At 38.3% G+C, this 9,841-nt stretch overlaps 1 long non-coding RNA gene across 1 annotated transcript; it reads left to right on the top strand.

Annotated features, from left to right (window-relative positions):
* Positions 1-781: 781 nt before the first annotated feature.
* Positions 782-9,232, top strand: LOC139080093 (uncharacterized). The gene is made up of 3 exons (XR_011534250.1): positions 782-986; positions 6,967-7,024; positions 8,101-9,232. It is a non-coding gene; the product is annotated as an uncharacterized lncRNA (long non-coding RNA).
* The last annotated feature ends 609 nt before the right edge of the window (positions 9,233-9,841 follow it).

A 9,841-nucleotide genomic window follows, 5' to 3' on the forward strand; every position in this document is an offset into this window, starting at 1 on the left:
GATAACACATTATTTTAATATATATGTCCTGAACAGCTGGCTAAGTTGAACATCTCTTCGAATGCTTATTTGCCATCTATCTCTCCCCTTCAGTAGAATATCTATTCACGTCTTTTGCCACTTTTCTAATTGGATTTTGTTTTTGCATATTGGGTTTTGAGATGTGTTTATATATTCAAGATATGAGTCCTTTGTCGCATATGTGGTTTGCAAATATTTTCCCCCAGTCCCTAACTTGTTTACTCATGCTATTCACAGAGTCTTTTGCAGAGCAAAAGTTTCTTTTTTTATTTGATTATGTGGTGTTTTGTTTTCTGTTTGTTCTCTGTTTTATCATTTTCTGTTTTCTTACTCTTGCTTGCCTTTGGGTTTCTTGAACACATTTTTAGAACTCCGCTTTCATTTGTCTCTAGCGTATCTGAGTCTACGTCTTTGCATAGCTCTTTGGTAGTTGCTTTTGGTTTTACGTTATACGCACAGAACTCATTACAATTTACCATGTCATTTTTCACCAGTTTGAGTAAAATGTAGAGACTTTATCTCTCTTTATACCCTTTGACCTTTTCTCATTTTTAATATAATTATCTTAAACATTCCCTCTAAGGACATTAAGAATCACATAAGACAATACTGTAGTTTTCACTTCAAATATTAAACATAATGTAGAAAACTCAAGAGGTGAACGAAAGATGCTTATGTGTATCCATTTGTTTATTCTTTCAATTGTTCTATCTTCCTTTCTGATGTTCCAAGATTCTTTTTTATCATTCCTATTCTGTTTAGTCATTCTTTTAAGGTAAGTCTGCTGCCAACAAATTCTGAGTCTCCTCCACCTGAGAATGTCTTGGTTTTCTCTTCATTTCGGAAGAAAATTTTCACATGATAGAATCTGACTTGGAAGTCTCTTCTTTTAAGTACTTGAAAAACGTCATGCCACCTCCTTCTGATGGAACGTCCACTGTCATTCAAATAATTTTTCCCCTAAGGTAAGATGCCATTTCTCTCTTGCTGATTTTAAGATCTCTTCTTGTTCTTTAGCTTTTACAACTTAGACTACGACGGGTGTTGGTGTGGCTGTGTTTGGGTTTATCTGTTTGGGCTCACTCAGCTTCTTGAATCTGTAGGTTTATGTTTTTTGACAGGTTAAGGAAATTTTAAACCATTACTTCATCAAACAGTTTTTCAGCCCCATGCTCTTTCTCTTCTTCTTCTGGGATGCCAATGACATGAATGGTATATCCTTTGTTAAAATTCCGCAAGTCCTTGAGCCTCTCTTCATTTTTTTTTCCCATCTGTTTTCTGTCTGTTGCTCAGACTGAGAGAGACAAGACTGACAGAAGCTTTCATTCTTGGCAGAGTTGTTAGAAGAAGAGGTATCTACTGTAGACAAATAAAAGGCGAAAGAAGGCAAATTTTCATCTCCTAAGCGTGGGTTTGACTGATGTATTAAAAATGTGAGGTGGCTCAGCCAGTGTGAGTCTGCTGTTACCCGCCAATGCCCTCCTACTGGCCGTCCTTCTCTGAGTGCACCAGGTTAGCAGGCTGGAGATTGCGGGCAGGATAATACAGTCAAGAGATCAGATAGTAAACAAATCAACAGAAGAGATCAAGTGGATCCTAACAGAAGGCAGAAGAAAAACAGAGAAACATGGAAGGAATGGGACAAATAGAAACACATACTGAGATGGTGCACTTCCAGCCTCATCATAAGAGCAATTAGTCTAAAAGAATGAAACACTCCTACTGAAAGGCAGAGATCATCAGACTGGATGAAAAAGCTGGACACAAATGTATGCTGTTTATGAGAAACACACTTTAAATAAAAAGATACAAATAGTTCCAACGTGAAAGAGTGGAAAACAATATTCCATGCAAACTCTAAGCATAAGAAGATAGGAGTAGCAAGACCAACACCAGGCAGCCTAGGCTTTAAGACAAAGAGTATTATAAGAAATAACGAGGTGCATTTCATAATGATGACAGTGTTCATTCATCAAGAAGAATGAGCAATCCTAAAGAGGTATGTACCTAAAAAAACTTTAAATGAATGAAACAAAAATTTACAAAACCAAAAAGAAAAAAGGATGAACTCAAAAAAATAGTTGAAGATTTAAAAACTCTGTCCCAATAATGGATAGAACAGGTAAACAAAAAATGACAATACTTTCAACTGACTTGATCCTTTGAAGTTTATACAACACTACAAACAATGATGGTAGGATGCATTTTTACTTCAAGGGTTCACGGAATATTAACTTTACCATGGGTTATATAACAACTCTCAATAAATTTCAAAATATGGAATTCACAAAGAATATTCTCTGGCCACAGTGAATTAAGTTAGAAATAAATTACAATATTATATTAAGAAACGCAGCAATAGGCTTTAAAATAGCCTATATGCCAAAGGAGAACTCACAAGAGGAACTATAAAATATTTTAGTCTCAATAATAAACAAAGCCCATCAAAATCTGGGGACACAGGTAGAACAGTGCTTAGAAAGAAAATAGAGCTTTAAAGGCTTATTTTAAGGAAGAAGAGCGATTCAAAGCTTCCACTTTAAGAAGCTAAAAAAATGAGCAGATTAAATCCAAGTAGATAGAAGAAAAAAGTAATAAAACCAGAAATCAATGGAATAGAAAATGTAAATTTTGAAAAAGTATTTTACAACACATTAGGTATTGAAAATATTATAAAATCGATTAACTCTCAGCAAGACTGATGAAGATAAATAAAAAATGCAAATTACAAACATCAGAAAATACAAAAGCAAATTTCCAGAAATCATGTAGCCTTTAAACAACAATAGGATAATACTATAAAAAATTGTGACAGCAAATTATAAAAACTTTAATGAAATGGGCAATGTCTTTGAAAGTAAACATTTATCAAAACTGATTCAAGAAAGAACAGAAAAATCTGAATATCTCTACCTATTAAAGAAATTGAATTCATAATCACAAAACCTTCCCACAGAAGTCCAAGCCTGAACGGCTTCATTGGTAGATTCTATCCAAAATGCAATATACAAGAAATAATAGCAAGCTTAGCCAAATTCTTCAGAAAATATAACACCCCCCCAACTAGTTTTATGCAACCAGAATACCCTTGATACCAAAACTGGAAAGGAATATTATAAGAAAAGTCACAAGCAGGTAGGCAACAATTCTTACCAAATCATTAGCAAATTGAAAGAAGCTCTGTGTATTACATCATGAACAGATGGCTTTTAACCACAAAGTGCAAGGTTTTTTAGCTATCAATTCTCCCCAACATGATCTATAAATTCAAAGCACTGTCAATCACAATCTTTGCAGATTTTTCTGAGAAGTTGACAAGATGGATCTAGAGCGTATATGGATGTGCATGGAGAAGAGTTGCAAAATGACAGGACGTGTGTTCCTATCATAGTCACAGTGTGTGGTATTGTTGTAGGGATGGGCGTATAGGTCAGTGGAACAGAGTAGAGTCAAGACATAGAACCACATGTGTATGGTCAACCAATTTTTAACAAAAGCACCGAGGTAATTCAACAGAAATAGTGAGGTCTTTGAAACAAATGGTGCCAGACTACTAGGTACGTGTATGGAATAAAACATTAACCTTGACACTTAACTCATTTCATAGATTAAAAAAACCATTTTTGAGCCAGACCTGATGGCCTAATGGTTAAAGTTTGGCACGCTCCGCTTCAGCAACCCAGGTTCCTGGGCGGAGAACCACGTCACTTGTCTGTCAGTTGTCATGCCATGGTGGTGGCTCACGTAGAAGAGCTAGAAGGACTTACAACTAGACACAACTATGTACTATACAACTATTTGGGAGGAAAAAAAAAGACAGGAAGATTGGTAACAGATGTTAGCTCTGGGCAAATCTTTCCCAGCAAAAAAAGAAAAAAAAATTGAATCGATCAGAGACTTAAACGTATATTAGAGAACCATAAGGTTTCCAGAAAAACACAACACGACTTTGGTTTAGGCAAACATTTCTAGGATACACACACTATACACATGCACACACAAATAACTATTAAAATGGATAATTTTATCTTCATCAAAATTAAGAATTTCTGCTCTTCACCCCTAAGAAAGGAATAGACAATCCACAGACTCAGGAAAAAATATCTGTAATGCGTTTATCTGACCAAGACTGGTATTCAGAATATCTAAACAACTCCTACAGATCAATAAAAGAAAACCCAATAAACAGAAAATGGGCAAATGACTTGAACAAGACTTTGCAAGATGCACAATAGTCAATAAGTAAAGGACAAGGTAGAAGTTAAACCACAATGAAATATTATCTCATACTTACTAGGATGGCTGAAGTCAAAATTATGGGCAATCCCAAATGTGGATCAGGATGTGGAACAAGCAGAATTCTCATGTATTGCTCTGGGGATGGTCAGTTATTTTAGAAACTGTGTGACAGTTTCCTCTCAAGTTGAACATTCATCTCCCCTAAGACCTTGGAATCCCACTCCTAGACATTTATTCAAGAAGAATGAAAAAGTATGTCCAGAAAAAGACTTGAATGGATAGATTCTTGACTCACAGAAGCCTTTATTCACAATAGCCTCAAACTGGAAAGAACATAAATGTTCGTAAACAGGGGAGGAGTTGGTAAGCCAATTGTAGTATTTCCATACAATGGAACACATATTAGTAATAAAAAGGGATACCAGTACTAACACACGCAATCACATGAATGAATTTCCAAACATTATGATAAGCCAAGGAGCCAAGCACAAAAGAGATCATATTGCATGAGTCTGTTTTACGAAGCACTACAAAAAGCAGAACTAATTCATGCTGATGAAATCTGATTCAGTGGTTGCTTCTGGAGGAGGGTATTGAATGGAAAAGAGCATGAGAAATCTTTTTGACTTGATAGAAGTGTTCTGTATTTTGTTTTCTGTGGTGTGCATATTTGTCAAAACCAACCAAATGAAACATTTATGATCTGTGTGTTTTATTGCGTATGTCATATCTAAATAAACAATAAACTAAGAAGAAATAATTTAACTGGCTTTTACATACAAGGAGTTTACATTCCCACGGTGGCAACAGGGAAGCACTCAAACGGTTAGAATTCAGCCCAGCATGGTAGCTCTACAAGAGAGTGAGGGCCATGAGTTCCATTGTCTTTGGATCTGAAGCTCAGATCAGTTGCCCCAACCTCGATGTTTGTGCTAGCTTACCCACACAAGGGGGTAGGACTCAGATCTTTCTGCTGAGCTTCCAGACTGGTTTCATTGTAATTATGCTCAAAATGCAATGAAATACATTAAAATACTAATAATGTAGTAGAACTCTTAGGCTGGAGTTTTCTAGAATCACACATATTCAGTTTACCATCCTTACACATCTATGCATTATCTGTTTCACTTCATTCTCGTTTTGTTTCATTTGTAACAAATAAGGATGGCAATAGCAAAAACTCAAGAGGTTCTTTTTTGACTTACAGATGTTTTCACTCTTACAAAGCAGTGGTTGTCAACCAGGGGTGATTTTGCCATACTGGGGACTTTTGGCAATATCTGGGGACATTTTTTGGTCGTCACAACTGGGGTTAAGGGATGTGTGCTACTGGCATCCCGTGGGGAGAGGCCAGGGATACTGCAAAATATCCTAAAACACAAGACTCCCCCCCAACAAGGAATTATCTGCTCTAAAATGCCAATGGCCCTATATTTTCCCCTGACGAGTTCTGGTATTGTTCTTTAAGATTCAAAGTTGTTACTTTCTAGAGGCTTAATTTTTAAACATCTATTAATCTGCAGTTGACTTTACATATTTAACTCTTTAATTTATCTGCATAGAAAGTTGTGATCATTAAGAGATAAGGACTTAAACTGCTTTTTCCTTCCATGGGCAACCAATTGCTGTGATGCTATTTCTCATGTGAGCCTCTTTGTCTCATTGATTTGTGATGGCAAGTTTTTAATAAAGATTGAATTATTACATTGTAGGGTCTGTTTCAGGGCTATTCTATCCCTTTTTTAAAAAAGTTACTTGTATCACAGTTTAAAAAAATGTACCACTTTTTTAAATGTTTTAATTTTTCGTGATGAATTGGTTACTCCTTATGTCTTCGAACGGGATGCCAACACCATGAAAGTCGGGACTGATTATTGACTTTTTGTATCCTGCTATGTAGCTTGCAATTATCAGATGTTAAATTGTTTAAAAGATCTTTCCCAAAATTTTCTTAACATTTTGCCTTTTACTTTTTCCAGGTAACTTTTAAAATTTTGTCATATACCACTATCAAGAATTAACACAAAGCCAAAGATTTTAGGAATTCAATAGATGAATGTTTTTGTATACCAGCCTTAAAACTTGTGCAGGATTTATGACCACATCTAAAATGCTTGCAAACATTTATCCTAAGTACTTTGAACACTTTCCCTCTGAGAGTTTATCCATTGCTGAGGAAACATTTTTTTCTTGTAGTTAATACAAGGCTAATTCAGCTTCTATCTAAGTGATTGTTAATTGTTATTATTAAACTCCAAATAAATGCTGTAATTAGATTTGATTATGAAGTAAATTGAAAATATTCCTATCTGGCTTTATTGATAAAGTCTTTCAGGTGGATGCCCTTTGTTTTGCTTTTGAAACTCCCTACATTTTCAAATCATATGCATACAGGAAGAAATTCTCAAGCAATTAATTGGAGAAATATACCTCAAAGGAGAATTTGCATGCAAGTGGGATAAACTGTTCCCCAAACTCATTATGGAATGTGGATATCTCTTTTAACTTTTCTACTTAATTATTAGTGTCTCCAGGATCTAGTTCCCCCGTGAATTTTCCCCTGAACCCAAAACCCTGCCTCCATTTTACAGACGTGTCAAGAACCGTATCATCAATCTGCAGGTGCTGTGTCTCATTCTGCCACCAGGTGCTGCTGTTTAAATGGATAATTTTTTTCAGGGCTTTGCCATTTTCTCCTTACTCCAGGTTCTTCAGATCGACTATAAAATGGATCCTGAGGACATGTGAACCCACTCTCTTAGTGGTAAGCTTGGCCAAGCGTACACCCATTTGAGATCCAAAATCTACACATCTTCTTTGATTAGCTCTTTAATTTTATATACCGGCAGTGTTGGGCCGGGAGAGAATTCAACATGGTCCATTTGTTAATCTAATAGTTAACAATCTAGTTAACCTAATGGTCTCAGATTAACTGTCCCCTTTGGGACAGTCATCAATACCCAACAGGTGGGGCAGCATTTCTTTTAATCCATCAAAACACAAAGAGTCTAGTTACTTCCCTCTCTGCAAACGATACAAGTATGGGCAAGCTTTCCCAGGGAGGTCCAAAAGTCATCTGTGCTCTTAAGGAAGACAGCCCCCAGTGATGCTAAGCAGCTCCACTCCTAACCTGGAGGTAGAAGTTAACGTTAGCGATTCAGGGTGAATGTTTACCTCTCTCACACCAGGAGCAGCTCTGCCAGCTGCTCTTCCTGACAAGAAGGAAAACATGGGCCAGTGTCTTTCTCCCGTAAGGTGCACCTGTTAAACACGGTGTGTCCCACACTGTTCACGTTTCTATGGAAATGCAACAAAGGAATCTGAACCAGTGTAGAATTTTGCAGCTAGAAGGGATAAAGACACTCTTTGCAGAGTGTTCATATAAAGAAAGGAGACATGATGTGGCACAGCTCAGTTGTGGAATTAAACCAAGACCAACCAGATGAGAACAGGCAAATCTGCTTATTCGGAGCCTGCTGTAGCTCAGGAGTCCGCCACCCTCACTGTGCTTGGCTGAGTCTCCACGGCGGGCGGAGGCGTGGGAAACATTTATGGTGGAAAGAGGGAAGGCTGCAGGTATTTCTGGGGTGCCCTGATGGGAGGCTGTGGGCCCAAGTAGGCTGGGGGGCGGGGTGGGTAACTAGAAGTACAGAGAGATTAGTTAGGATGTGTATTTGGCTTTCCACAGCTGGTCCTAAGTTGGAAGAGGGGACAAAATTCAGGAAGCTGTCAGTTATCAAGTCCTGGGCATTTGGGGCAACTGTCACAGGGTTTATTATTGGGCTTCATGGTCTGGTTGCTGGAGACCGAGGTCTGACTTCCTTCACGTCTGATTTACAGCAGCCGTCTCCGAGGCTGGGGACCTTAGAGGATGGGCTGGATCCTGGCCTGGTGGCCACAGAGGACAGGCTGGCTTCTGAGCTGGCTGCAGCAGTTCAGCTCTTGCGTATGGTCTGACCGTCATCTGTTTGTATATTCAGTCTCTCAAAGTACTACCGTCTTAGTAAACAACAGAAATTTTAAAAGGTGGCTTATACATGATCTCTCGAGAAAAAGCTAAATCATTATTATTTTGATTACGTTTTGCCTTTTACCTTTAAAAACAGTCTTTTCATCTTGGGAATCAATTCTAGGAAAACATTAATACTAAAATCGTATAAATTGCATTTAATCACAGAAATGAATAGCACCCAACACTTAGATAATCAGTCTTTTTTACAAGCCAATTAATGGTTGAAGGAACAAAGAGCATAATCAACTCTTCCCGCTTCGAGGGATTTTTTTCTCTGCTGATCAGCTTTTGATGACAACATTTCCATATACCTTTCAATCACTACTATTCACATGTTACACAATGACCTGGCCAGTAGGATAATAATAATTGAAAAGGCATTTGAACTTAACTGCTACATTTTGAAGACTTTAATAACTTTACCTTAAAACCAATATACAAAAGAATCTAAGGTGATTTCCAACAGAGAAAACTTGTAAAGCGAAGGCTTTTGTTGTCCAGTCCCTCCTAACAGGAGGCAGGAGGGGGCTGGGGGCGTGAGAACCACAGACAGTGGCACCTCTAATAGGACTGCGTGTGGTGGAGCTCACAGAAAGCAGAGCTCACTCGTCCACAGCTGCCACCGTGAAACAGAAGGAGAGAGGCAATCTTCAAGGTGCCCATTAGTGGAAATGACTTCCAATCACCGTGACTACAGTGGGATTGGAATGGGGAGTCTTGAGATGAGATCCTCTCTGGTCTTCAGCCCCAGGCTCCCAGAACCACTTCTGCCAGGCTGGACGCCTCTTTCGTGCTTTCAAAAATAATGCGATTTGAATTTCATCATGTCTGATGCCCTTTGGTTGGTTAGTTTGTTTTTCCTTCCCACACACACGAAATGTCTTTGCTATTGTTTCTCACGCCTTGCATACACAGGCTGGCTTTTGTTCTGATAAAGATTCAGCAGTCATTACGCATTCCTGAATATGTGCTCTCTCTCCTTCTTCTCGTTACTCTGGGCAAGACATAAGCATGCCCTTGAACTAAATCATTGCTTCATTGACTGTTTAGGTCCAATGGTTATCAGTGCCATATAAACGTACAGGAATTACCCGACTACGTTTTTACCTTTTCCCTGGGAAAACACCTGGCGAATCCTTTCCCACTTCAGCGTGCTCTCATGGACCAGTGTGGTGGTGGGGACCAGGGCACGGCCGAATTTAGGGCTCAGTAGCTGTGCTTGTCACTGTTATGCCACATCCACAGGATACTGTCCATACTTAGGATCCATAACAAATGCTAGGTCCCAATTTGGGACAAGCCAGGATTAGGGAGTCATTTGCTTTTATGAGTTCGGGATATGGACACGTTGGTCCCGGGTGCAACCATAATATCTTCAGTGAGAAGTCATCATCCATGCTGTCGGTTCTGTCCTCCCATTTCCACACCCTCCATATCCTCCAAGAGGGCTGCCTCAGGCATTTATCCTTCAGATTTTTTCTTTTTAATTTTTATATTAGGTGCATCGGGATTCATTCTTTCAAGAACTACTCTAGATAATCAATGATGGAGATAATCAATCACTTCACC

This window comes from Equus przewalskii, chromosome 28 (genome assembly GCF_037783145.1).
Source record: "Equus przewalskii isolate Varuska chromosome 28, EquPr2, whole genome shotgun sequence".
Taxonomy (NCBI): domain Eukaryota; kingdom Metazoa; phylum Chordata; class Mammalia; order Perissodactyla; family Equidae; genus Equus; species Equus przewalskii.